This window comes from Triticum aestivum, chromosome 6B, assembly GCF_018294505.1.
Source record: "Triticum aestivum cultivar Chinese Spring chromosome 6B, IWGSC CS RefSeq v2.1, whole genome shotgun sequence".
Classification (NCBI taxonomy): Eukaryota; Viridiplantae; Streptophyta; class Magnoliopsida; order Poales; family Poaceae; genus Triticum; species Triticum aestivum.
In genome coordinates, this window is record NC_057810.1 from 402099893 (window position 1) to 402127830 (window position 27938).

Below are 27938 nucleotides of genomic sequence, written 5' to 3' on the forward strand. Positions count from 1 at the left end.
AACTAACCTACCAAATTAATTAAGTGTTGTCGATGTTGTTGAGCACAAGTGCATTGCTTTTTTTACTCATTTTTCTTTCATTTCTAAAAACTTGGCTTTGTTCCAACTATGTCCATTTTAAAATATAATAGAGTTGAGTTAGAGGCAAGTTGGATTAGAGCCAAGTTTCTGTAGATATGCATATGGCCCATTTATCAAATATGGTTCTAGCTGTGTTTATAGATATGGTTCTAGATATGGTCCATTTATAGTAGACTAGATCATGATTGGTGCGCGCTGCAGCGCCCGTCTATTTTTCCAATAGAGTGATAGTAATTTTACAAATAGATAGCTATCATCTTGTATATTTTTCGGGTCATATTGGCCAACTTCTTAGTTCCATATCTACCAAGTTTTTTCTAGCATCTCATAAATTGGATGAAAAATATACAACATAAGCATTTCATGACCATGAATATGCCAATAGGTGATCCTACACGAAAGGTGAAAACAAATGGCATTCCATGAAAGTAATCACTATACTAATCTTGACAAAGCTTCTCAATGAAACATGTCACACTATGTCAAACTAATAATAGTGTGACATCCTTACAAAGCCCTATTTTCACTTAGTTACATATATGAAAGTGACATCAGCAATGCAATTAAAGAACAATTAAAGGATGGAGTATCTGATGCAACTAAAGCAGATGGATTAATCAATGGCATGTGGAAAGCTGCAATGCTCTCGGTGGGCGGATGAGCTCCTTCAACCGTTGGTGCTTTAGATACTCCCAATTCTTGCAGCCTTTATTTGTATAGGAAAAAAGATTAGTGGAAGTACTACATATACGAAACCAAATGCAGTGACCTTTTTGTTCAGATCAATACAAATGAAAATTTTGTATAAATAACAATCCAAGACACTGCAAATACTATTTGGTGAGCCATGTGGCCGCATTTGGTCATATACATTACAAACTTAACTATATAAAAACTATGCAAAGTTGAGCGCACATTATTCTTACCAAGAATCAATGTCAGCTTCAGTCGGTTCAGTGCAAAGTACAGAAATCATAGGCACTTATCATCACAGCAACATCAGTCTCTCATCAATCTGATTACATGAAGATGAACATATGTGAGGACTAAACTGAACTAAATTAAAGATGCATTAGAAGGGTAATATTGGGATAAATTTGTAGACACACAGATAAGATGCAACAATGCCCTATGCTCTTGACAACCCACTGTAGAGGTTCCGAATAACACAAGCATATACTTTAGGAGGATCCATTTGGTAGGAAACCCAATAAAATGTAAGAGCTATTTATTCTAAAAATAATGTAACAAAACAATAACTCTAGAAATGAAAGGACCATACTACTATAACATCCATTCATCTAAATATCTTATGAATCAAGGGGGTGTTTATTCAAAATACTAATGTAAGAAGAAAAAAATGATGCCTAGAAATTCTTTATACTGCAAGATGAAGCAACAAGGTAGGGTGATCATGGTCGTTCCATCGTGTCTATCAATGTTAGTAATGATATAGAAAATCGCACAAAAAGTACAATAAATAACAGTATAAGAAGGGGAGCAACACGACAAAAGTCACATCTAAAATGTAATACGGAAAGGGGAAACAAAGCCCTGACGAAGAGTGGGGCAGAGGGATCTCGATTTATCTTATATAACTAAACATATAAATGAGTGCACACTTTTTTATTTGTTTTTCAGATAGCTAACGACTCATGTTCATATGGAGTACAGTCTATAACAGATCAAATCACATTTTCTGCCCACTGCCTGTACAGTGCCCGTCATTATCTAGAAAAAAAATCAGTGTCAGTAAAACGCCACATTCAGCATCTCCCGTTTGTGCCTACTGCCTGTACAACGCCCGTACCACAACCTTCTCCTCAAATCACAACAGGGACCAACACACAACCAGATTTAATAAATCTAAAACTCACAATTTCCAACCAGTATTAGAGATGTAGTAATTGCCCTTGTTCGTGGTGAGGCGAGTGGTGGATCTTATCTAATTTGGATCTCACCAGCATCAACTTTATATCGTGGCCGGAGGTGTCCACGCCCAGCCCCTGATCTTGCTACTACAACTACAGACCCAGAGGAGAAAAGACAGGAAAGCAAATAGATTAGATTGGGGAAACATACATAGGTGGGGCATCGCAAACAAGGACAATCCAGAGGAAGCAGCAGGAGCGACGATGGCTCCCTGAGTATGTTACCCATGGTGGTGAAGGCAGACAGACGGAGAAGTGTAGCCGAGTCCAGACGACGGCGAGATTTGAGGCAGCGGCGGCCAGGGAGAGTCTAGGCGGCGGCAAGCAAGTCCCGACTGCGGCGGCAGCGGCTGCTCCTTCGTGTAGTCACTCGAGACCTGCTGTCGTGCGAACAAACAGAGAGAGGGGAAGTTAGGGCTATTCGTTCGTGGGCTTCACACGGCAGAAAGCCGAGTTAACCACATGCTTTGGATTTTTCCACCGGAGCAGCAGCCCCTCGGACAGCCATCGAATGGCCAGAAATATCGGGATGCGAGATCTGACGACCAAAATCGTCTAGTGCGTGAGAGGGCTGGAAAGTGGCTTAGTTTTACTGTCCTTAATATCGTTCTAGATGTGTTTCCCTTTTATAGTAGACATGGGCATATAGGAAGATATGGTCCATTGTAGATAGAGTACTAGCAAATTATTTTGCCATTTATTGATTGTTTTGAAGTGCTTGTTTCCTATGTTGCTTGCATATATTGACTGATTCAACTACGATGTAATTTCTTTTCACGAGGAATGAGTAGAAGAAGAAAACAGAGGTGTTGTTTCCATCATAAATGTCCACGAGTGCATTCCTTTTTGAATATGAAATGATAACTTGGTGTAGTTGATTATCTTCTGCTCAAAACTTTTGCTGCTGTAATGTTGTATGATAATGTTGTAAGGGTAGTAATTGGTCTCTTCTGCTGCTTATCAGAGATGGGGGGAGGACGCCACCACAGGCTGCACTCCGCCACACCGGAGTACGACATGGAAGGTTTCGAGTTCTTCACGATCATACTTCAGAATTCCTCCAGGAGGTAGGTATATAAAAGGAGAGATCTCCCCTTCAACCATCTCTTTATCATAACTTTGTTGTTTGCTACATCACTGCTTGACCCACGCTGCAGAGGCTGCCTGACACTTTTATGAAGATGATGGACGGCCATCGGCCAAAGAATGTGAAGCTACGACAGGCGGGGAGCGGGCTTCGCGGGCTGTGGGACGTGGAGGTGGTGTTCAGGTACGACCACATGTACCTGTGTCACGGCTGGGAGCAGTTCGTCCGTGCCTACGACCTACGGCACAGGTACATCCTTGTCCTCAGGTACGACGGTAACGCCATGCTCACCGTGAAGGTGTTCAACATGACTCTGTGCCGCATGCGCTACCAGGACAACGACGATGCCAGTATGCTTTGCCTCTTCTTCCTCTCCATTTGGCTTTGTCTCACACCGATTGTTGAAAAAACTTTGTTGCATTTGGTCAGGCAATGGGAGCTGCAGCAGCGACTCTGGCTACAGCAAAAGCATTAGCGACTCTGGCTACAACAAAAACAGCAGCGAGGATGAGGAGGAACAGATTGGGGAAGAAGAGGAGCAGAACGGGGAAGACCTCACGATGGTGGTGGCTGACGATGGCCACGTGATGGTGGTGGCTGACGATGGCCTCACGATGGTGGTGCCTGACGATGACCTAGCGACGGTGGTGCCTGAAGATGGCCTCCCTATGGTGGTGGTGCCTGACGATGATCAGCCAACAGACGGCAAAGCTGCCACGTGGCAGCCACCTGTGCAACCTGGGGTGCACTGGGCTGGCCTATTTGGTAGCTTTGTCCTCTACTGGTTGATAGCAATGACCTTTGCAGCTTTGTCGTCCGCTGGCAAATGGCAAAGATGTAAAGATGTTTGCCGTCTGCCAGCTGATGTAAAAGCACATCGTTAACCCCTTAACAGACCTAAGGTGCCACATGTGCCGTCCAGGCTCTTTGCCATCATCCAGCTGACGTCAAAGGCCTCTGCATCTTTACCGTCAGCCAGCGGACAACAAAGAGGCCTTTGTCGTAGCTTATTCAGCCAGACCTGTTGTCGTCTGCTGGCTGACGGCAAAGGCCTTTGTCGTCCACCAGGCATGCCTTTGCCGTCGGCCATGGCACACAGCAAAGTGCCTGATTTCTTTAGTGATGCTACAACATGCTTGTTAATTAATTTTTTATTCTGTACTCTTTTGAATGTTGCAAGATGCTTGGAGATACTTGAAGATGCTAGTCTTTGATAGGCTAGGCCTTCCCCTCTATTTTGGCATTCGGCAGTTGAGTCCACAGATACAACCCTTCCATTTGATACTAGTGCATACTTAGTATAGGTCTGATGGTTGCGAGTACTTGGGATGAGTACTCACGGTTGCTTTGCTGCCCCTTTTGCCCCTTCTTTGTTCTTTCCGGTTGTCGCAGCCAAATGGTGGGTCCCAGGAGCCAGATGCGACCCCCTTCGACTACTACTACTACCCTGAGGGTGCCTACTACTACATGGAGACCGCCAACGACCAGGAGTTGTTAGGAGGTCCCAGGCACGAAGCCTTCCCTTGCTAACTTATGTCTGTACTCAAATATTGTTGCTTTCAATGAATCTTGTGTATGGAGCTTTTGTATTCGAGCCCTCGAGGCCCCTGCCTTGTAATATAAAGCTTGTATTATTTTGATTTGTGTCTAGAGTTGTGTTGTGATATCTTCTCGTGAGTCCCTGATCTTGATCATACACATTTGCGTGCATGATTAATGTATGGTTTAATCTGGGGAGTCACACTCACTGCCTACTCCCGTTCAGGTCACCTCACCAGGTCCTTGGTACTCTTGTCTCCTTGCATAACACGCATAGGCGACCTCGCGAGCATGCCCCGCTACATTGCTTGCAAAAACTTGGCAATCTCACTTATGCAGGATACCAAACGCCTCAGGAGCTCCCTCTCGAGATGTCTCGCGAGCAACGCCCCACAGGCAGAAGGCCTCCCGAGCGACCGCGCCTCACGAGCCACGCCTTGCGGAGGACTCACACCAAGCTTCATGCCTCGAAAGAGCTATGTCTAAAGCGCCTCTTGAGCCTTTGTCAATACCCCTCAGGTCCTTTTCGCCTCATTTTCCTCCTTGAGGCATCCTGGTATCCTTGGCACGAGCCGCATGTGCGTCAAGGGGGGACCCTGAGCATCGCGCCTCAGGGGCTCCTATCGTACCTATGAGCCCTACACCCTCTGGCCTTGCCGAGCGCAAACCCCAGGCATACCAGCGATGGCCGTATCCCCCTTAGGGGGATTGGCCCCAGTGATGCGGGGCACAAAGGCAACGTAAGAAGGAAATAAAGATGTCGGAAAGAAATCACAAACACATAAAACATGAAGTGCTTAAACAAAAGTGCATGCAAGTGTTTTCACACTTCCACGGGGCCACATCTACTCTATTAAAGGCATAAATCTAGGAGGACGAGGCGCCACCATCGTCTCTCTTACCATAGTCATTAGGGGGCTCACTGGCCTCGTCCTCGAAAGCATACCGATGGATGAAGCCTGCCACGTGCCCCCCTCACCGCCTCCTGAGGCTTTCATGGATCTCCATCGGGACGGGAATCACCACCTTCTTGAAGTCGAAGCGGTCATCAAGGCGGAGAAGATTGCTAAAGAGTCACGTCGTTGCTTGAGTCAGCAGGTCGTGACACGCCTCCTTGATGATGGTGTACACATCCAGCTGCTGCTTCTTGAGGTCACCGACTTAGACATGGAGCTCACCTTGCTTTGCAACAAGGCTCCTCTACTCGTCGAGAGTAGCCAGAGCTGCCACCAGCTCCCTCTCCTTCACGAGCAAGCGCTCCCGCTCCAACTCCTGCTCAGACGGGGATGACGCTAGCTCGGGCTCTCGGGTCTTGATGTTCACCTCGTGAGTGGAGACCACCTCCAGGTGCTTCTGGACCTCCTCCTCGCATTTCAGGAGATCAGTCTTGGGGGACGCGACTCGTCCCTCGCAGGCCTCCGTGGCCTCCTCCCGCATATTGATCCGGCGCTCACGGGAGGTAACCAACTCCTAGAGTGTCTTGTCGTAGGCCTCGGCCTCATCCCACTGCCAATTGTCCTCCTGGGCGTCCTCGAGGGCCCACGCGAGGGACTCCTTAGCATCCTTGGCAAGATGGTCGCACTATGCTTGCGCCTCCTCGCCCTACTGGCGGTCGAGCTTTGTCACTGTCTGAAGCTAGCTCCGCTCCTCTGCCAGGCACCGACACTCTTCCACGTAGACCTCTGCCTCCTCCCTGAGCTTGCCCTTGATAGCATCGAGAGCCGCCATCATCACCAACTCAGGACCTCTTTGATTCACAGGATTTTGAAAACATAGGAATAGGAGACGGCAATATTACATGTTTCAAACTGATATTACAAATTTTAGGGGTAATGCTGCACCTACGAAGAGGGAATTATTAGGAAGTTTAAGGAAGAACTTTTGTTACTTTAGGTGGATGCAGCATTATCGTACACACTAAAATCCACCGCCCTGACAAGTCACTAATGGGCAAATAAATTCTTGAGTCTCTGACGACTTGATGTTTCAAAAATAAATTCAGCTTCTGTGTAGACTTAGTCATTTAGGCTTAGACGCTTGCGGTGATCAGCACACCATTCATTGCTGCGCTAGAGAACGCCAAACCTCATTACCTTGAGCACACTTGCCTCCATAACAATGAACCTGGCCTATTTAATCTCAGATGTGCTGCCTCGGTAGTCGATCAAATCAGTTTCTGTAAGATGGAGATCAAGGCATTCGATGGAATTGTTATACTGCAGCACACTTTTCACTTTCGGGTCTTTTTTTATCTGCAAAAGAAGAGAACATATTAGAGCACCTGGCTGTATAAGATTGCCGTGTCATCAAGAGGTACCAATATCATTCGCTCATATGATAGGGTAGGCTGGCTAGTGATATTTTTTCACTCTCTCTCTCTTTCTCTTTTCTCTCATTTACCCAGGAGCACATGAAGAGCTTGGGCATTTGTTTCCTTCCACTATGTGGCCGATGCCATATTCCTCAAAAGTATGCCACATAATACGCATCGATATCAAATCAAAAGATTTTGGCACCGCTCTAGCGATGTGAGAGAGTTGGCACCATTGTGCACATAGACCCACACATATAAAAAAACCAATTAAACCAACTACACCATCCTCTCACTCTCCCAAACAAGTGTTTTTTATTGCCTCAGTCCACGCCTTCTCCCACGCAAGTGTTTTTCATTGCATTAGTTAATTTGGCACCAGAGCACAGTAGGTGATCCAGATTGGGGCACCAGGTGAGCAATGGAGGGGCATCGATGCGGAATGCATCACAAGTGAATTTGGGATGTGTTTTGGCCTACATAGTGAAGGGTCGTTAGACTACCCACACTGGGAGTAACATAGGTGGTAACATCACACATATCTAGGCAAAATAGATGATGTGGCAAGTAATTAATGATGAAAGAGAAGCATGTGGTAACATAGCTAGTTACTAGTAGTATGAGTAACATCACACATATCAAGGCAAGATGAGTCTACATCCTCATAAAAGAATTGTTGCATGACACCACATATATGTTACACCCCACTATAGAGGTAGTAATATATAGTAGTAACATATGCATGTTACTAGTCTAAGTTACTCCCCATTATGGCTAGTCTTATAGCCCACTTTTGTACTACCTTGTATTTAGTGTAAAATGTTGACCATAGATTTACCTAAGAAAATGCCAATGCATGTCACCAAAAAATATACCATTTGAAATTATGTTCAAATACGAATCCAACGATATAATTTTTAGTCACATGCATTAACATCTTGTCAGTTAAATCTATGGTCCAATTTTGATACTACAAAATAGGAAGAGTAAACCAGGACAGAGGTAGTACTTGCTCTTCGGGTAACCATAGAGTTACTAGTCTAAGTTACTTGCCACTTCACTAGCCTAGGCTATTAGTAGTACAAAAGACGATGCAGATGATCACGTGAGAAAAAATACTAAAAACATTTTTTTCGGTGCAGTGCGTAGATGCAGTTTTGAACACTATACTTATCATCGTAATCTATTTATATATAAAAATACTTGATGGTTCACGAGAAAAGGATAAAAAGATAAAAAATCTCACAATAATTAGAAACATGTGGCCATTAGTTTAACTCTCCACAAAACAACAACCGTTAGATTCTAATAATAGTCCTTTGGGATTAAAGTTGACAAAAATAACCAACCTATGCCATTAGTGAAAAACGTCATCTATTTTATATCCTACAAAACTACCATGCCTACGGAAAAAAGTTGTTGGCCGGCCACACGATCTAATCCTGATCTCCCAGCCTAGGGTTCAGGTCAGCAAAGTTCCACGAACTGCACCTTGCCATCATGCTATGCGCTCGGCTGAAAAGACGCCATGACCAGCTACCAAAATTGGGTTCTCCACTTCCTTAAGTAGTGCGCCATCTATAGGGTTCATCTTCCCATCAAATTCCACCTGATGCATGACGCTCCAAAGAGCCATCAGGAACTCCATAGAAACAAGGGGAGGTCAAGGAATCGTGCGTTAAGGAATTCATGCGTCAAGGTAGAGGCAGCAAGGTGAGATCTGAGGGATTTATGCATCAAGGCAGTGGCGTCGAAGATGCCAGCCGAGCAAAGGAAGGTCAATATCAGATTCTTATGCTGGTCATTGGACTGCTCCCTTATTTTTTATTCATAAATTTTATTGTATGTAAAAACTCTGTTAGCTCTGCACCACTTGCCGAATTGTTGTACGGCAAATTGATTTGTTGATGGCAGACGCCATTGCCGGAGACGAGACATCAACTACAAGCTAGCTACTAAACCAGTTGATCGATTGTTCTGCTATTAGGTGTGCACACTTGCTGTACGTCAGATCATTGCCTAGGTAGACTTGAGACCCCATACGTCTAATTGATTATCTGCTGGTGGTTGCCTTTGGCCAGAAAATTGCTTGAAGCCGGTTCAAAGCTGTATTGGTAGTTGCAGGACGTATGTTATCTTCCGATTCTTCTATCTATTTCTATATAATACTACACTGTCTCCTGATTTTTCAAATTATTTGATTCATCCTGTGCTTACTGACGTATTGCCCACGTGTATGGGAGACCAATCAAGAATATGAAGAGTTGTACTGACAATGGTCTGCATGCAACAGGGATATGCAAGAATATGTATGCAACGTAGAAGAGTTATGGTCTCATTTAGTTCACATTAGATTATTTCTGTGTTTCACTATAAGGGATACTGTTAGAGTACGTAATGGGCCTAATGAGCCCATTAGTCTTAGGGTTAATTAGAGATAAGGGTCGCTTGCTTAGGGGTTAAGTAAGCCTTGCTTGGGAAAGTAAGTCTTGCTTGGGAGTCAAGTAAACCTCTCTATATAAAGAGAGATGTATCAATCTAATGAAGCAAGAATTAAGAAGCAAATCCCTTCCCTCTTGCCCGGCCGTGGGCAAAAAGGCCCCCGGCCGGCCCTCTCGCGCCCTCCTTCTAGCAGCGCCGTAACAATTTGGTATCAGATAGCTCAGTTCCGATCATGTCTTCGCCGCCGCCCACCCCGTCGCTTCCGCTGCCGACCGTCACCACCGGACCGCTGACCATCTACACCGCGCCGCTGCCCTCCCCGTCCGCGCCGCTGGTCGCATCCGTTGGCGCCACCACCGCACCATCGGCCGCCGCCTACACCCCGGAGGAGATCACCGGGGTCCTCAACGACCTCGTCACAGCCGTCCAGGGGATCCGGCTGTACGTGGCCAGCCCGTACGGGCCGCCGCCGACCGCTGCCATCGGGCCGCCGGCCCTGCCATGGTACTCGCCGCATCCAGGGGCCTCCGCGACGTTCGCTAGGACGCTGCATCCCCAGCTGCAGCTGCCGCCGCCGCCCGCCGCCGCCCGCCGCCGCCCCGAAGTGGCCGCCGCCGGCTCCCGCCGCGCCTCCAGCGCCCATCGCCGCCTCCGCGCCGCCGTGGCAGCCGCCACACCAGGCGGCCATCGCCACGCTCGCCGGGCCACTGCAGCAGCCGCTGCAGCTGCCATCCATCGCCACCATCGCCCAGCCCTGGCTGAAGTGGCAGCCGCCGCTCCTGGCGACCTCCGCCGCGCTCGGTGCTCCGCCGCAGCAGCCGCTGCAGCTGCAGCAGCCACCGCCGGTCAGCTCCGGCCCCGCATCGACCGCGCCGACTGGAGTCCCACTCCACCAAGTCCAGTCCCCGCCGTCCCCGTCACCGCTTCCTTCTTGGATCGCTACCCGCCATGTTTCGGCGGCGGTGAGGCTGCAGGCTGCTGCGCGCGGCCTCCTAGCGCGTCGGCGTGTGAGGGAGATGCGTGGTCTGCAGCTGTCGCTCCTTCAAGTTGCCCTTCGCTGCGCAGAGGACCTCGATCTCATCCGCTGCGTCGGGGATCTTGTGCATGCGGTTTCCCCCAAGGGCGGCGGGCCTACTGTTTTCCCCGCGGGCAGCGACCTCAAAGTCTGCGACATAGGTGGTTGGGGGGCGCACCCCTCCTCGTCATTCTCCATCACAAGCCCTCCACTCTTCCCTATGCGGTGCAAACCAATAGCCGTCCGGCAGGGAGAAGGCATGGTGTCACCGACAGCAGCGCACCGCGTAGCACCACTGCATTCCGCCACCGGCCGCCGCGAGGGCGCCTCTGCTGGTCACTCTTGCGACCACTTCCAGGTGGTCATACACATGCACTCCTTTTGTCCAGGTGGTGTCCATGGGATCCAGGTGGTTGTACACGTGCACGTCCGACGTGTGAATGGTGTCCACTTTTTGTTAATGGGTCCAAATAAAGCGCCCAGTCCATTTCAGGTTGAAAATAATAAAACAAGCCGAGATGTAACAGGCTTGTTTTTAGGTGTTAGGTCTGTGTTGCGTCTGAGTCATGGTTATAAGTTGGTTAGGCTGCAGCTCGAGGACAAGCTGCATGTCCAGGTGGGGTGTAGTGTTAGAGTACGTAATGGTCCTAATGGGCCCATTAGTCTTAGGGTTAATTAGAGATAAGGGTCGCTTGCTTAGGGGTCAAGTAAGCCTTGCTTGGGAAAGTAAGCCTTGCTTGGGAGTCAAGTAAACCTCTCTATATAAAGAGAGGAGATGTATCAATCTAATGAAGTAAGAATTAAGAAGGAAATTCCTTCCCTCTTGCCCGGCCGTGGGCAAAAAGGCCTCCGGCCGGCCCTCTCGCGCCCTCCTTCTAGCAGCGCTGTAACAGGTACTCTCACCACTGGAAAGAAAATCTCTACTTTAGACATACTAGCAAATATGCACGTGCGTTGCACCGGGAGAATCAAAACACACTTCCCTGACCCAATGACTCAAGACAACATTCTGTTGCATCAGCCATGTAATATATAGTTTACCAATGGTCTTAAAATGCATGTATGAGATGCTACACTTCAATCATGAAAGAATTGATTAATTTAAATATCTAAATTACCTTCCTAGTTAATTTGTAGTATAAGGAGTCATTACCTTCATCATTTGATTTATCATTGAGAGCCTAAATCATGAGGATCGTACATGTATGTACATATATAAAAAATTAAGGTTTAATTGGTCAGTTACCAGATGCCCATTACTGATTTTCGTTACCAAATTTCTTCTAAACATACAAGCACGGAGACCTATAAAGTCTAAAGTACAACTCAATTATCTTTCATATAGAAGGAAACATAATAAACGAATTTGCACATACCACACTAAAACGAATTTTTTATTTGAAGAGGTCACAATAATTTTCATGAAATCAGGTGTATGATTCGGAATTTCTTTTTTAACCATGCATGCTTCAGATTCCACGAAAAGGCATTATTCCCCGTCCGTTGAAACGAAAAAAAATATCATCCCTCATACACACACCTGACAGCATCGGCGAATCCCTTCAAATCTTTCACAATGCCACACGAGAAACAGCATGATAAGTGGTGTCGCGCAAAGTTCATAAGGTTGTATTATTTGTGAAATGTACTCAACATGTTTCCAATTTATTAGACAACAGAAATATCAACGTTAAGACGGGATTTTCAAAATACCCCTATAAAGAAGATATTAATAAAGGTTGCATCATAAATGGAATTTTAGGAATGATGATTAATTTAATAGCATATTTCAAATCTACACATCTTTTTAAAGGGATTTCCATATATAACATGTTAGATTTGGAGTTAGGATCTGAAAGTGATTAATATAATACCATATTTGAAATCTACACATCTTTTTAAGGGATTTCTATGTATAACATGTTAGATTTGGAGTTAGGGTTTGAAAGATATGAGTTTTTTTTTGAAATATTTGAATATGTCCAAAAATAGAAAGAATGAAAATAGAGTAACTGGTACATTGTGCAGCCCATCTGCTAAGTGACGCTGGGGCGAGTAGTAATATCCTACGCCTACCAACATTAATAGGAGAGAAAAAGAAGAAAAGAGAGAAAGGGGAATCGAACCTGGTGAAGCTCACACCACTACGCCAGCCACCCGCAAGTTATTGACTACATGGGCTTAATTTTAATAACCGAGCCTATCGCGGATTTTAGAAGGGGCAAACCGAACCGTTTTTTTCACTTACCAATGGCATGGTGGGTAATTCTTTACAACCTCAGGGGCAGTTTCAATGACGGACGACAGAACCCCAATTCTTTTTATTATTAGGTAAAGATATGAAGTCCAGCGGATGCTTTCGTTGGTCATGCATGAGTTCCCAAAAGAATGAGGTCCGTGTGTTTTCAGTTTACTGGATAGGTCAAGCAGATAAACGCAACTATAGTAAGAGTAGTTCAGTATTACATATATAGTTTATTTCAGTAAATTGGAACCGTAAAGAGTGTCTAGAACCGAGTAAATTTTCTGGAGTTATGAAATTATTTCAGTACAATATCTTGAGAAAGAAAATACTACATAATATGCCTGTCATTTTGTGTTTTGCAGCTTCCATGTATTTAACTTATGCTGCAAAAACATACAGTACTCTGAACAACTCCCTCCGTTCACTATTATAAGATGTTGTAACTTTTTCCTCAATCAGATGTTTATAGACACATTTTTTAGTGTGTTTGTTCACTTATTTTTGTTCATATGTAGTTCATATTGAAATATTCAAAACATCTTATAATAGTCAACGGGGAGAGTACAATTCATGATCTCACTTTCATATACTTCTAGAGAGGTTTTTTCCTTTTGCTTTATTAACGCTCAAATAGTACATATTGTACGTTGCAATTGTTTGAAAATGGGATAGGAAATATTTTTGTGGAATTTGTCAATTGTCATGCAGGAGGAGCAGAAAAATGAGAACGATCTTTGTAGTTTATAGGACATGCCAAGGTAGATAAGTGCACTCTCTCCTAATTGCCTTATTAGATCATATCATCTCTTCAAGAGCGGTATTTTTGTTTCAAATCCTCAACTTCGGATGATGTATTTATTCCATCGTCGATATTCAGAATCCAGACGTACAAAGCTGGCTACCCAACTTGATAGAATATATTGAATTGATCTACTACTTGAAACTAGTACCATGATACGGCGTTCGGTTTTAATTGCGTCCACGTCCCTGATTTCTCCACAAAAATAATGGGCAAAAAGCAGTTGAAAAAGCCTGGAGCCGTGAAATTGAACATATAAACCCTCCTAGACTCGTAGTCAAGACCGTGCCCTCCACGTCGCCCCATATAATCGCTATGCCACTACTTGTAAATTCTGCATCCCACCAAGGGCATTTTAGTCTTTTCAACGGGTCAAGGGCATTTTAGTCTTTTCAACGGGCCAAAAAGGCAGGCAGCGCGGGCAGGAGCGAGACCGCGCAGACTGCATCTTCCCCATGAACCCTAGCCGCGTCCTCGCCTCCTCCTCCATCCGCGCCGCCTCCTTCATCCGCGCGCCGCGTCCTCTTCTCCTCCTCCATCCGCGCGCCTCGGCGTCGAGGCCATGGAGGGCGGCCGGGTCGGAGCGGTCCCCCGCGTCCCTCCTTCCCCGCTCGGCGCTCTCTACTCCCAGCGCAGCTGCCGCCTCCCTCCACTCTTCCTATCTCGCCAGAGCCGCCGCACCCGGAGGCGACCGGCGTTGCTCCATCTCCAGCTGCCCGTTCCCTTCTCTCCCTGCAGCGGGCGGAGAAGATGGCGAGGAGCTCGTCCGCCCACCTTCCACCATGGTTTGCAGCGACCGGAGAAGATGGAGAGGCCGAGCTGCGGCTGCCTCGTGTGCGCTCTCCTGCATCTCGCGCGGGAGTGAGTGGTGGTGACTAGCATAGAAGGCGGAGGAGGTCATTGGGGCCGGCTTACCTTCCGTTTTGGTTGCCAAGCTCCGCGCATTGGTGAGTGCCTCTCTCTATCCCTCTACATCTCTCCCTCTCTCTGTCAGAGGGCAGCTGCCGACCCCGAGGTGCAGGCGGCCATGGAAAAGCAGAAGATGCCACACCTGGCTTTTCCCCTTGCCTCCTGCCCTTTCTCTTCAGCTCATTTATTTACATGTGCAAATTCTTTTTTATCAATGCCTGCAAGGTGTTTGATGAAAGTTCAGTAAGGCTGTGAGGGAATACCAAACAAGAGAGGATCCAGTATCTGTAGCTATTGATTCAGGTATTGTATCCTCTTTTTGTACTGCAATAGGAATCTAGATTTCTATAAACTGATGTTTGATTTAGTCATTTTTGTATTAACAACTAAACAAATGATTGGCTTTTCATACTTGCATCTCATAGGGTGGAGCTAATGTGAGTGGTGCTGGTCCTTGTTATAATCCGTTGGTAACGGCTGCAGAAGGGCTTAACTGAAGCTATCAAGTGCTTGTTGGAAGCTGGTGCAAATCCAAATGTTCTTGACAAGGTCAGAATGCTCATTTTGTCACATATTCTTGTGTCTTGCTTGGCTTTGTAGTGATGTGCAACAACTATACGAGTTATGTAAGTACACCTACATGATGCTATGTATGCATGGAAGTTTTACTCATGGAGAACACACGCAGCCGCACCGTTTTGCTACCAGTAGGTGCGACGCACCTACTCTGCTTGCGGCGGCGGCGGACTATCTCTCATGTTATTGTCTCTTTAAACATAAGAAATGCCATATTTCAGTTTAGATTTGGATTTCCGCATTTCATTTGTATCCGCAGTCTACAGTTATCGAACACTCGATTAGCCATTGAAATATTTTGGTTGAATTTGTCTTATTGATACAGTTTTGTTGGGATGGGCGTATGGACTGAATGGTACTGTCCTGAACTGAAATGAAGAACTTCAATGGAAATGTATATCCCAACTCTTTATTTTGGCATCCGTTCTATACTAAATGCATATTTTTGTTGTGTTGATGGGAACAACAAGATGAACCTCTTCATTTATTCTATCATTGTTTGGATTTATTTCTGTGTATGGCAATGTTTTTATTTTGCATATATATTAAGTGACCTCTGTTCTATACTGGATGTATATTTTTGCAGTGCTTGTCTGTAATTCATATAGTGCATCACTGATCTGCCTAGCTTGTTTTCATTTCCAGGTAATACTCCAATCAAGCAATGTGACACTAGTCAGTAAGTTTGTTCTTTTTCCTAGGACATAATTCCTTGTGCTAAGACGAATTAATGCCTTATTTTTAATTATCTGGTAGTTGTGTGCAGGTTTTCCCAACAAGTTTGTTGTAATGCCTTATTTAAGGTGAGGATTTTTCTGAATGCCTTATATTGTATTTAGTATAATTCAACACTGAAAAATAGTAGCAAATTTTGTGTCTGTGACAAGTTACATTATTAGCATTGTTTAAAGATTTATGTATTCTCATTTCTCATTTTTTCTATAAATTGGACGGCCAAGCCATTTTTAGTTCAGTACTAAACAAATTGGCCCGGGGAGACGACCATTGTGTCCTGGAAGAAGCTGGTCAAGGAGGCAGACCCGGGAGCCGCCCTGTTTGCACGCCCCGGCGATACAGCCCATCGTCGCCCCCCTCGCGGGGCCCTCTGGTGTTGCGGTAGGTCTTACCAAGTAGTAGTACTAGATTTGTGCGCAAGTCTTAATTCAACCCGTGGTTGATGTAGATCTTATTTGCTTTCCCCTGTAGATGCAGGAAAAACTGCTCACCAGGAGCTTGATGGTTTGAATTTCATGAAGGATACCACTGTAGCTCTTACTAATTTGCTGGCATCTGCACTAGCAGAAATCAAGTGTGTGGCCAGCATAGTTTTTTCATCATTCAATCCTCCACCGAGTTATAGGAGGTAACTCTTATGATTGTGATTTACATCCTTGTCTCATTATTTTGGGATACCTTCAGAAGAACCATTGTTCCAAACATCAGCCCTCTGGATTCTCATATGATAGGCTGGTTAAGATACATTGCTCTTGAAGCTGGGGTGATTGATCAAGTAGGTTTGTATGTTAGAACTATGGGAATGGTCCACTTGAATTTATCATTCAAAATTTAGCATGACCACTATGGGCGCCGATCAAGCATGCAAACCAAGGGATTTCAAGTGGGAGGGATGGAGAAATTGGGATTCTATTATGTGCATAATATGTTGGGGACTAGCTAGATACAACTGTTAATGCATTTGTGGGCTGATCAATCCTGTTGTAGCCACGTGAGGAGTAATGTTAGTCTATGTAGAGCGAGCGTAAAAGTAGTTTGCAACAGAGAAATTTAGTACAGACAACAAAAGTTAAGAGATGTAAAATAGAGATAATAAGGCATGCATCAGGTGTTGTCGTGGACAGTGGAACCCTTTGCAATGAGATAGGATTATGTCTGCTTAGCTTCTTCTCCAGGGCCTCAAAACATATACACGCTTCCACCAAAAGTGCAGCAAAAACCTGAGGAAAATTCAAGAAAACTGTTCAGGGTAACTGATGAGGTGGCTACTGTAAAATGAAATTACATACTTTGCACTATACAAGACACAAGCCGTTTTCTAATTAAAATTCCCTGTTGGTATTTCACAGTATATGGAAAATATTAATGTATTATCTATCATCCTTGATGTTCACATTGCCAGCTGCTGCACTTACCCGTTCTTTGGATTAATCAGTCTATCTTGTGTTTGTTTTCACATGTGATAGATAGATTAATTAGTTTTTTGTTGTTGCAGAACAGTTGGATTATTGTTATATTTGATATTGATGTTGTCTCATCTTTTTGGAGTCAGGTACATCCAACAGAAAATGACCCAAATGATCCGTCACAGTCAAATCGGTTCAATGTGGTTATTGAGATAATCGAGCGCCTTTACATGGTAATGCACATGTTGTTATCTCAAGATGCACTTTTAACATTATACACCATGTGCATAACGTCTTTGCCCCATGTCCTCATACTGCACTTTGATAGGGCAGGCATAGTAGTCACGAAGAAGATCTGGGTGATGTGCCTGATGATAATCAGTATGCCAGTGAAGATTCTTTCATTGATGATGCTGAATTGGTTAGTTTTTTCATTGCTTCAGAGCACTTTCTTACCTGGATGCTAGCAATTTACTTGGATGATGCTGAATTGGTTATTAAACATAAATACTATATAGAACGTGAGGATAAGCCTGGGCGTTTGGTCTTTACGGTTTTTTGGTCCGATCTCTTCAGTTTGGGAAGTTTTCGTTTTCTTGAGAGTGTACATTGTGTTAGTCTCACAGTTCAACAAAGAAGTTCAGGAGATGGACATATTTTTGGGTTACCGTCTATTATAATTCTGTTAGTTGGAGGTACTAACACTAAAAATAACAGAGGACTTCTACTGGAGCATTTCTTTTACTGGTACATTCTTTTACTTTTACGAGGGCATATTTTTTCTTGGGCCCTGATGTTCTTTTTCATATATTTCAGATATCAGTGGTCCATGTCGCAATAAACAAGTGATTCATACTTAAACATGACATGAGGAAGCTTGGATACACCTTTCAGGACCAGGATATACTCGATCTGGGGGAACATGGGCTTCTTTCTTCTCTTTCTATCAATTTACCACCACAGACCATATAGACCCCCCCCCCACTTCCCTTCAGAGCAAAGCGGCATACCGAAGCTAAAAAAGAAAAAATTATAAGGACCATGGATGGTCTTATATATTGTGATGTGGCACTATCTCTAAAATTTCCAAATTATGACCACTAATTTGGTCAGGGGTCTCACACTGGATTTCATTGCAAGCCCATTGGCCCTCCATCAGCGGCAGCGACGAGCGACAGTCAGCACGAGGTCGGGGTGGAGGGTCATGAGCACCAGCAGGGGCGTCGAGGGGCACCATGGTCACTGTGGGAGCACGCCAAACCGAAGGCCATCACCAGCCACTGGATAGGTGAGCAAATCCATTCTCCTATCAGATTCAGATATCTTTGGGTAGTCAAGGTAAATCCTTTATGCTTGAGGGTACCATAAATAGGCTATTGATTGAATGAAACTTGTGGTTGGCTGCTATTGTGTTGTTTGATGTTTGGTTCAGAGGAAAAATTGCATTTATTTATATAGAAGGTACTTAGTAAAATTCAGTCTGATTTAATCATCACTTCAGGGTTATGTATCTCTGTACGTATAGATTTCCATGTTTAGAGAAAAAACTGTATGTTAAAACAAGATGCTACGGTGAATTAATCTACATCAAGATAGCATCATGTTCTCATCAGAAAAAGGAGTTAAAGTTTCAGCCATGATTGAGACTTGTTTAAAAATGAAGTAATGCTAAAAGGAGCATCATGTTCTCATTAGAAAAAGGAGTTAAAGTTTCAGCCATGATTGAGACCTGTTTAAAATGAAGTAGTGCTAAAAGGAATAATTAATTGGATATATATGCAGCACACTGCGAGATCGGCGGTCAAGGCCACGTTCACGGCTTCGGGGGACCACCCATGGTCATCAAGGTGGCGGCGTCCGTGTAGGAGAGAGAGAAGATGAGGAGAGAGAGAGAAGGAAGGAGAGGAGGGACAAAGAGAGGTCAGTGGAGAGGGAGGTGCAGTGTCGTGAGAAGAATACAATGGGGCACGGTCTTCTGGAGGTGCATCAGGTCCATGCCAAGGGCCTCTCGGGCAGCGATTTCCTCGGTGAGTATTCCACTGCACCCATGCCTTTCGTTAAATCTGGGGAAGAGAATTCATCACCACCACCATGTATGTTCTTGCCTTGGTTTGGGTTCGTCTACTGATGGAGATATATTTGATTTTACTTGTACTTGCAGGGAAGATAGATTCGTACGTGGTCGTGCAGTACCGGAGCGCAAGGGCAGCACGATCCGAGGTCAGTGCTTCCACAGCTCTCTGGTTTTTTATTTCGTTACTCATGCAGTTATGAAAGTTAGAGCACATACATGCTTGATTTTACTTCGTTTAATACAGGGCATTCTATAATTACTAAGAACTGATTTGTTGAAGTGTGCCTTCCTATTTTGTCCAGATAACTACTTCAGGTTAGGCGGGAGAATTAAAAAGGGTAAGCATAGATATATGGTCTAGCATCACGAGGTTCAGGTTCCTGCTGTTGATCAACCGTTGCTTCGGTCGAGGTGGGTTATGCTTGATTATGTTCTTCTTTGTATTTTTGTTCATGGCCTACATTGGTGTTATCATCTATTCTGTTACAAAAATTTCAATGGCTTAGTTTCATGTCCAAGTACCACTTGAAGTACAACTAAGTACCTTATGACAGGACAATAATGTATGTATTTACCTATGGTTATTGTTTCCTATAAGAAACATGATCATCTCACCTTGGTTTCCCCTGTACCGAAAAAGGCTTTCGCCCCGCTTTATAAATAAAGCAAACCGCCACAGAGCATACAAACCCACACAAGTCCACATAGACCCACCCAAGACTCACGACAAAGTACATAGGTTCTGCTGAGGGCACAACTCAACAAGCCCAAAAGGAAGGAAAAAACAACATCCGCACATCAAACACAAGGCGCCTAATCAGGATCTGGCGGAGGCGGCGGGGGCGGCGGTGACAGGCGGACGACCATCGAAAGGATGTCGGCGATGAAGGCGGAGATGGCGTCATGGTCCGGGGGGGGCGGCTAAGCGGCCGCCAAAGCTGCAAGAAACCCGATAATTTGTAGAGAGCGTCAGTAGCGCGACGAAGGGGAGCGTGCTGGATCACAAGCTTATTGCGAACGGTCCAAAGAGTCCAGGCGAGAACCCCAACCTCAAGCCACCTAATGTGGCGAGAGGACGCGGGGGACAACTGGAGTTCAGCAAATAGTTCCGGGAAGTTGGTGTGGCACCAACTACCATCGACCACCTCGCGAAAGCAGCTCCAGAGGAATTGGGAGGAGATGCAGGAGAAGAAGATATGGTTCGAGTCTTCAGGGACTCCACAGAGCGGGCAGATACTGGTGCCCGGGCCATTGCGCTTGCGGACCTCCACTCCAGATGGGATCCGGCCGCGAATCCACTGCCACATGAAAATGCGGATCTTCAGGGGAACGTGGACAGACCACACCATCGATAAGGGGAGGGGAGCGGAGGATGGGGCAATGGCCGGGTAAAGCGACTTGGTGGAGAACAAGCCCGACGGCTCCAGCCGCCATCGCACTAGGTCCGGTCTGCCATCCACCAACGGCTCATGCAACGCAACGCAATGAAGCAACTCACGCCAGGCGGCGGATTCCGCCGGCCCAAAAGGCCGACGGAAAGCAAGGCGCCCTAAGTCAAGAAGGGCCCTATTGACCGAAATCATGGGGTCGACGGAGATAGAGAAGAGGGCGGGGAAGCGGGCCGCAAAGGGGGAGTCTCTGGCCCAACGATCAAACCAGAAGAGCGTCGAGAGGCCGGACCCCATCGAGATGGAGGTCCCAATGCGAAGCACCGGGAGAAGCTGAACAATAGACTGCCAGAACTGAGAGCCGCCCGATTTCTGGCAGAAGGCAAGTGGCTGGCCCCGCAGGTATTTATTTCGGATAATGTCGAGCCAGAGGCCTCCTTGACCCTGGGCGATGCGCCAGAGCCAGCGGGAGAGAAGGGCAATATTCATCCTTTTAGAGCACATGATGCCCAGACCACCTTGCTCCCTGGGCTTGCAGATGTCAGGCCAGCTGACCATGTGGTACTTCTGCTTGTCATGCTCGCCAGCCCAGTAGAATCGGGACTGAATTTTGGTGATCTCCTTGTGGAGAGACTCATGGAGGCTGTAGAAACTCATAAGGAACAGAAGGAGACTGGACAGGGAAGAGTTGATGAGAATAGTCCGGGCCGCCTTAGATAGCCATCTCCCCTGCCAGGGCTCGCAACGGGATTGGAGCTTAGTCACTGAGGGCCGCAGGTCCGCGACGGAGAGTCGCGAGTCGCTAATGGGGGTCCCCAGGTAGGAGGTGGGGAAAGAGCCCAGACGACAATTAAGTCTGTTGGCGATGGCCCAGAGGGGGAATATCCCATAACCATGACATCACTCTTATCAAAGTTGATCTTGAGGCCCGACATCTGTTGAAAGCACAGAAGGAGGAACTTGAGGTTGGCGGTGTCCACCTCCGAGCCTTCGACCATGATGATCGTGTCGTCAGCATACTGGAGGATGGAGATCCCCGAGCCCCCAGAGAGGTGTGGGGTAATCCCACGGATGTGGCCAGCGGCTTTTGCCTTATCAAGGATGGAGGCAAGAGCGTCCACAACCATATTGAAAAGGAACGGGGAGAAGGGGTCGCCTTGGCGCACCCCACAAAGGGTAGGGAAGAAAGGACCAATCTCGCCGTTGATGTTGACCGCCGTGCGACCGCAAGAGACCATTTGCATGACTCTAGTGATCCATCGGTCATCGAAGCCCTTCCGAAGAAGGACTTCCCTGAGGAAGGTCCAGCTAACAGAGTCATAGGCTTTGTGGAAATCGATCTTCAGAAAGACCGCCTTAAGGCGTTTGACCCGGACCTCGTGAAGGACTTCATGGAGGACCAGGACTCCATCAAGGATATATCGGCCCTTAATGAAGGCCGACTTGTTAGGGTGGGTTATCCGGTCAGCAAGCAGGGTCACCCTATTGGCGTACCCTTTGGCCAGAATCTGGAAGATCACATTAATGACCGTGATCGGGCAGAACTGGCGGATGTCGGACGCCCCAGGGACCTTGGGAATGAGAGAGATGATCCCGTAGTTGAGGCGCCCCAGGTCAATAGATCCAACAAAGAATTCCTCGAAGATGGCCATGACTTCCGGTTTAATCACGTTCCAGAAGGTCTGGAAGAAAATGACTGGGAGGCCATCTGGGCCCGGAGCAGAAGAAGCATTCATACCCTTGATAGCCTCCCAGACCTCCGGCTCAGAGAAGGGGGCCGTCAGGGCCGCGTTCTTCGCGGCGGACACTAACTGAATGCTGGCCCAACAATCAGGGGCGAGGGAGATGCCGCTCCGAGGAGCGACAGAGAAAAGAGACCTATAGAAGCCGTCGACATGGGTCCGGATGTCGCGAGGGTCCTGAAGGAGGATCTCCCCATCCCAGAGAAGGGGGATGGTGTTGCGTCTACGGCGGCCGTTGGCGATAGCCTGGAAGTATGCAGTATTCGCGTCACCCTTCAGGACCCATTTTTGAGCGCCCCGAAGGCGCCAATACGCCTCCTCATCAGTGTAGATCACGAAGAGTTGGTCTTCGAGGTCATAGCGGGACAGCCACTCGTCCGAAGATAGACCCACCACGTCGGCCCGGAGACCAAGGGCCTGAATCGCGGTAAGTAGCGCCTTCTTACGCTCTCTGGCGTCGCGACCAAGGTTGGCCCCCCACCCCTTCATAAATTGCCTGGCACGTTTCACACAAAAGTGCCACGCGTCAATAGCCGAGGGGGGCCGAGGGTGGGGGTGATCCTGAGCCTCGATCCACCGCGCGCGGACGGCGTCGGTAAATCCAGCCTGGGAGAGCCAGAAGGTCTCAAAGCGGAAACTAGGGGGGATCGACAGACGCTCGTCCGCGGAGGAGAGAAGAAGGGGGACATGATCCGAGCCAATCCTAGTGATTGCGTGGAGAGAGGCAAGGGAGAAACGGAGGTCCCAATCCGGGGACACTAGGACCCTGTCCAAGACGGACTGGGTCGGGGAAGCTTGCCGATTGGTCCAGGTGAACCGGGCACCAATCCTATCAATCTCTCGAAGGGCGAGGTCAGCGATGAAGTCATTAAACAACTGCATCCGGGCAAAGCAGACATTGTCATTGCTCTTGTCTTCTGCCATGCGCAGCAGGTTAAAGTTGCCACCCACTACCACGGGGAGGGAGGCCGCCGAGATCTTCCGGTGGAGCTCCTCAAGGAAGGCGGCCGACCTACTATGGTCGGCAGGCCCGTATACAATGATGATCTCCCACTTGAAGTTGAGAGACCTCTCGAATAATTCCATGCTGACGAAGAATTCCCCCCGGTCCATGCTTCCCACCTCGAAGGTGGCATCCTTCACACCTAAAAGGATGCCACCCGAGTGGCCTGAGCTCCCACTAGAAGGGAGCCAGTGCCACGCAAAGAGGTGGGAGCTCAAACGGTCGAGCTCAGGGAGCGAGAAGTCGCGACGCATGGTCTCCTGAACTGCAACGATGTCGATGTGCTCATCCCGCATGTACTCCACAAGTTGGCGGCGACGACCATCATGGCCGAAGCCACGGATGTTCCAGAAGAGGGCTCGCATAAAGGAGCCATCGGGGGGCTGCTTGACCCCAGGACACGAGAGGCGCTTTGCGCGCGAAGAGCCGCAGTGCGGGAGCGAGTACGGCCACGGAACTCCACCGGAGGAGGGGGAGCCGTCAACCGCGGCCCAGGCGGGGTGGGAGACACCTCGCCCGCAGAGGCGGTCGGGGGTGAAAGGAGGGCAGCACGGGCCTCCGCGAGCTTCCCATCAAGGATCTCACGAGCCCTGATGGCAGCAATCTGGACTAAAGGGGGGCTAGCCTCCTCCCTAAAAATGATCGCGGAGTCGGAGGCCACTTTGGCAAGGTTGCCCAAAGGAATAGACTCTAGTGCAGAAAAGGAACAAGACGAAGCAGAGGGGGGAACGGGGGGGGGGGCGTACCTCGCTCCAGGTTACAGGCGGCAGCGCGGAGCTCCGCCCGCTCGGGGATGGGCAGAGCCGGGCTGCCCTCCGGGTGGGCAGCATCCAGCTGCGCACTCCTGCGGGAGGCCACCACCGGGGAGGAGGTCGACCTACTGCGACGGGAGTATGCGGCTGAACGGGGGGGAGGGGGCTGAGCCGCCATCGGTGTGAGCACGCGAGTCGCACCCTCTCCCGGCAGAGACGGCGAGGGAGAGGCCAGCAGAGCAGGCCCAGAGCAGCCGAGGAGGGGTGGCGCAGGAGATGGCGACCCAGCCGGTGGAGGGGATGGCGGAGGAGGCGGTGCGGGGGGGGGGGGGGGTCGCAGGGACAGGGGCCGAGGACTCCAGCATTAGAGGCACGGGCGGAGCAGTCCCCATCCGAGGAGGAGACGGGGCGGCGGGCGAGCAGGCGGCCGAGAAGGGGGGGTCCACCACAAGCGGTGTCACCCCTTCCGCGGGCGCCGCCGGCGCATCGAGGGGGCGCCGAGGGGCAGGGCCACCGAGTCCCGCTCCGTGGGAGGGGACGAGGCGGGGGAGCGCGGGGAGGAAGCCGGGCAGACCACCATGCCCACACTGGAGATGTCGCTCCCCTCGGAAGGAGACGTCGCAGCGAGCGAAGGGGCCACCCAGCGGAGGGAGCGGGGCGGCCTGGCGGCCCTTGCCCTCCCCCCCCGGCAGGTGGAGGGGGCGAGGGGGAAGGAGAGCGGGAGTCCTCGGACGCACCCTCCTCATCCGAGCGGTGGGCACGGGAGCGGTGCCGGCCGTGGTAGTCCCCACCGGCCCCCGGGTTGCCACCGGGGAGGCCGGCGTCGAAGGAGCGGGGGCGCCCAACGTGGTTGGGAGGTTCGGGGGCGACCCTGAGGTCGAAGCCCTGGTCATTGAAGAAGACGCGGAATGAGGTGCGAAGCTTGGAGGAGTCGAGGCACTTGACCTTGACCCAGACCTCCTCCTTGCGGAGAGAGAGCTCATCAACCGCCACCACCTTGCCCAAGAGACGGGACATCTGGCGATGACGAGCTCGGACCGCACAATATCGGGGAGGCCGGAGATGAGGATCCAGGCGGTGTCGAGGACGGCCACGGCCTGAGTGTCGAGGACCGGCTCGGAGATCTCGACAACCAGCTGGTTGAGGGCGAGAGTGATCCGGCCATTACGCGTCGCGTAGCCGTAGTTGACGGAGTCGGGGAAGACGACAGAGAAGATGTGACCGGCGGTGGGGGTGACCACCCAGTCCCACTGGTGATGGTAGAGATGGTTGAGCTCAGCCTCAATCATCTCCGGGGATGCCACGCCATCGACGATAGTGACAATCGCCTGAAGGGAAGGAGACGGCGCAGGGGCGTCAGGGACCTCGAGGTGGAAGAAGCCCAACCCCTCGATCCCATGCCCATACATCATGAGCTCCGAGACCACCGGTCTATCCGGACACAGGAGGACGGGGTGGCCGGGATCTTTGCAGAGGTAGCAGCACTGGGGGTTGACGCAAGTGACTTGCGAGTGCCCCCTCACCCCACAGTTGAAGCAGGGGGGGCGAGGGAGACCGGAGACGGGACCTGGAGTGGAGGCTGATCCACGACCCGCGGGCGGGGGCACGGGCGGCGCGCCGTGCACGCCGCGCCGCTTCTTCTTCTTGGCAGGCCCGGGCCGACCGCGGGCGGGGCCTCCACCAGGAGCCGAAGCCGGGGCCATACCCTCGGGGGCCGAAGCATGGGGCGGCACATAGCGGCGAGGCTCCGGAGTGGGGAGGATCCCATCTCGGGGGCGGGGTGGGCTGAGCCGAGCCGCGCGGGAGGGGGACGGTGAGCGGCCCCTACGAGCGGGCGGCGACGGGGAGTGCCGGCGGGAGCGCCAGTCCCCCGAGGAGGCCCGAGGCGATCGGGACTGGCCGCGGTCCTCGCGACGAGAGGGGGAACGACGGCGGTCGCGGAGCTCCCTCCGGAGCTCCTCTTCGCGCCGGATGCCGTCGGGGGAGGGGCGGGCAGGGTCCCGATGGAGCTCCCCGGCCTTCCTCTTGCCCCGGGGGGCGGGATCATCCCACTCGCGCGGCATGGGCCGCAGCGACAAGGTGGGAGGGGGCGAGGACGGGGGGGAGGGGGCGGACTGGGGGAGGGGAGCAGGCCGGGCGGCCGGAGGGGAAGGGAAAGCGGCAGAGTCGACGAGGAGGAGGGGAGATCGGGGGTTGCGAGGCGGGAGGAGAGGAGTGCGGCGCAGGAGGGAGGAGGCAGGGGGAGGCCGCACGGAAGCCAGATCGAGGGGGCTTCCCCCGATCTGGGCCTAGGGCAAGGAGACGGCCGGCCCAGGTTGGGCCGGACTGGGAGCGGCGGGGTGGGCCAGACCGAAGCGAGCCGTGATGGGCCCATCAGCCGCGACGGGCCGGGGCCCAGCAGCCCATCCTCCCGTGCGGAGCGGTCTACGCACAGGGAGGGATCGGGGGGAGGAAGGAAACCCTACCGGTGCCGGCCACCGGCGCCGCCGCCGGCGTGGGGTCAGCCCGGGCGGGAGGAAAGGCCATGGCGCCCCGGTCAGCCCGCACCCGGAGCCCGGAGGTCCCGAAGTGCGCGATAAACGGCCTGAACGGGGCGGTGCGGAGCGCCGTGGGCGAGAAGAGGGGAGGGACGGAGAGAGTCGACGGGGAGGAGGGAGGAGGGGGGACCGGCGGCCGAGCCACCACCACCGGGCGGCGCCAGGAGGAGCGGGCGGCGCCAGGAGGAGCGGGTGGCGCCCCGGTCGGAGCGCCCGGCCACGTCCCAGGCAAGCCCAAACCGGCGGCGCGAGGCCCGACCAGCCAAGGTCCCGCCTTGGGTGGCATCGGCCCGAGAAGGGCTTAGGGGAGCCGAGGGGGGGAGGGAGGCGCCCGCCTGCCAGGAGCCAAACCCCTCGCGTGGGGGGCTGAGCTCCCTGGCCGGCGGGGTGGAGCAAGCCGGCGCCCGGAGCGAGGAGACGCCGAGGCAGGGGATGCCGAGGGAAGGGGGAAAGGGGGGTCCTCTGCACAGTCCGCCCAACAAAACTGGGCCGGCGATGCGGCAGCGGATGGGGCGGCCGACGGGGAGGGCGGCATCGGGGCCGCGGAGGAGGAAGAGGGAGCCGAGGAGGGGGCGAGGCAGGTCGCCGGCGGCGAGGGGACGGACGCGGCAAGGGCGCCCGCGAGGTCGCCAGGAGAGTCGCCCATCCTCCTGCCTCTTCCTCTAGTAGTATTTGCATCGAGATCCCAGATTTCCTTGGCTCCCTTTTTCGCTTTTACCGCTGCTAGGACTTCCTAGATCGCTTCCTTATACTGTTACTCGGTTTCCCCTGTATCTGACTAGGAACAGTTTTATGTGAGATTTGTTTTGCATTTTCTATGTGTGTGGATGCTTAAGCTTAAGCTTTTGTTATTTGGTTTAGTTAGAGATTAAAGAAGACTGAAATTATGGGCTCGCAGCGAGGATTGCTGTGTCCAACCTGCACAAGAATGCCAAGAAGTCCTTCTCGGAGACGTAAGCCACAATGCATGTTTCTGTCATGATTTTCTTCGGTTGGATTTCGTGGATTTAGGTGTTGAAAAATTATGGGCTGTGGATGCAGGATTAAGGACATGTACCAACGAGAGATCTGGGCTGCTTCTTTGTGGCTTCCAAACTTGAAATGTTTGTTTGGAAGTTAGTTTAGTTTTTTGTTATGGATTCACAACTTCTCACATGTACCATCCTATTAGACCTTTAGATTTTCAAAGAAACTAAATGAAGATATCTTGGTATGGTCTCAATGAAGAATCATGTATCTATGTTAAAGCTTTCCATGCTTTATATTTTCTCTGAAATTTGCTCTTGAAGAATCATGTATCTGTGTTAGATCCGGTGAGAAAAGGCGGCTTCCAAGCAGAGGATGCGGGAGTGTTGGCCACATTTGG

At 49.9% G+C, this 27938-nt stretch overlaps 2 long non-coding RNA genes across 3 annotated transcripts; one reads left to right on the forward strand and one right to left on the reverse strand.

Annotated features, from left to right (window-relative positions):
* Nucleotides 1–372: 372 nt before the first annotated feature.
* On the reverse strand, nucleotides 373–2588 carry LOC123137276 (uncharacterized). Of its 2 annotated transcripts, XR_006468023.1 has the most exons (3): nucleotides 2238–2507; nucleotides 1008–2105; nucleotides 373–787 (listed from the first exon to the last, which is right to left on the reverse strand). It is a non-coding gene; the product is annotated as an uncharacterized lncRNA (long non-coding RNA). The 2 variants fall into 2 exon arrangements; XR_006468022.1 differs by having other exon boundaries at nucleotides 1008–2588.
* Nucleotides 2589–11210: 8622 nt separating this feature from the next.
* Nucleotides 11211–27852, forward strand: LOC123137277 (uncharacterized). The gene is made up of 15 exons (XR_006468024.1): nucleotides 11211–14662; nucleotides 14785–14908; nucleotides 15261–15329; nucleotides 15581–15614; nucleotides 15692–15738; nucleotides 15895–16051; nucleotides 16142–16298; nucleotides 17223–17309; nucleotides 17410–17497; nucleotides 17893–18364; nucleotides 18859–19103; nucleotides 19238–19296; nucleotides 19453–19561; nucleotides 27434–27525; nucleotides 27614–27852. It is a non-coding gene; the product is annotated as an uncharacterized lncRNA (long non-coding RNA).
* Nucleotides 27853–27938: the final 86 nt, after the last annotated feature.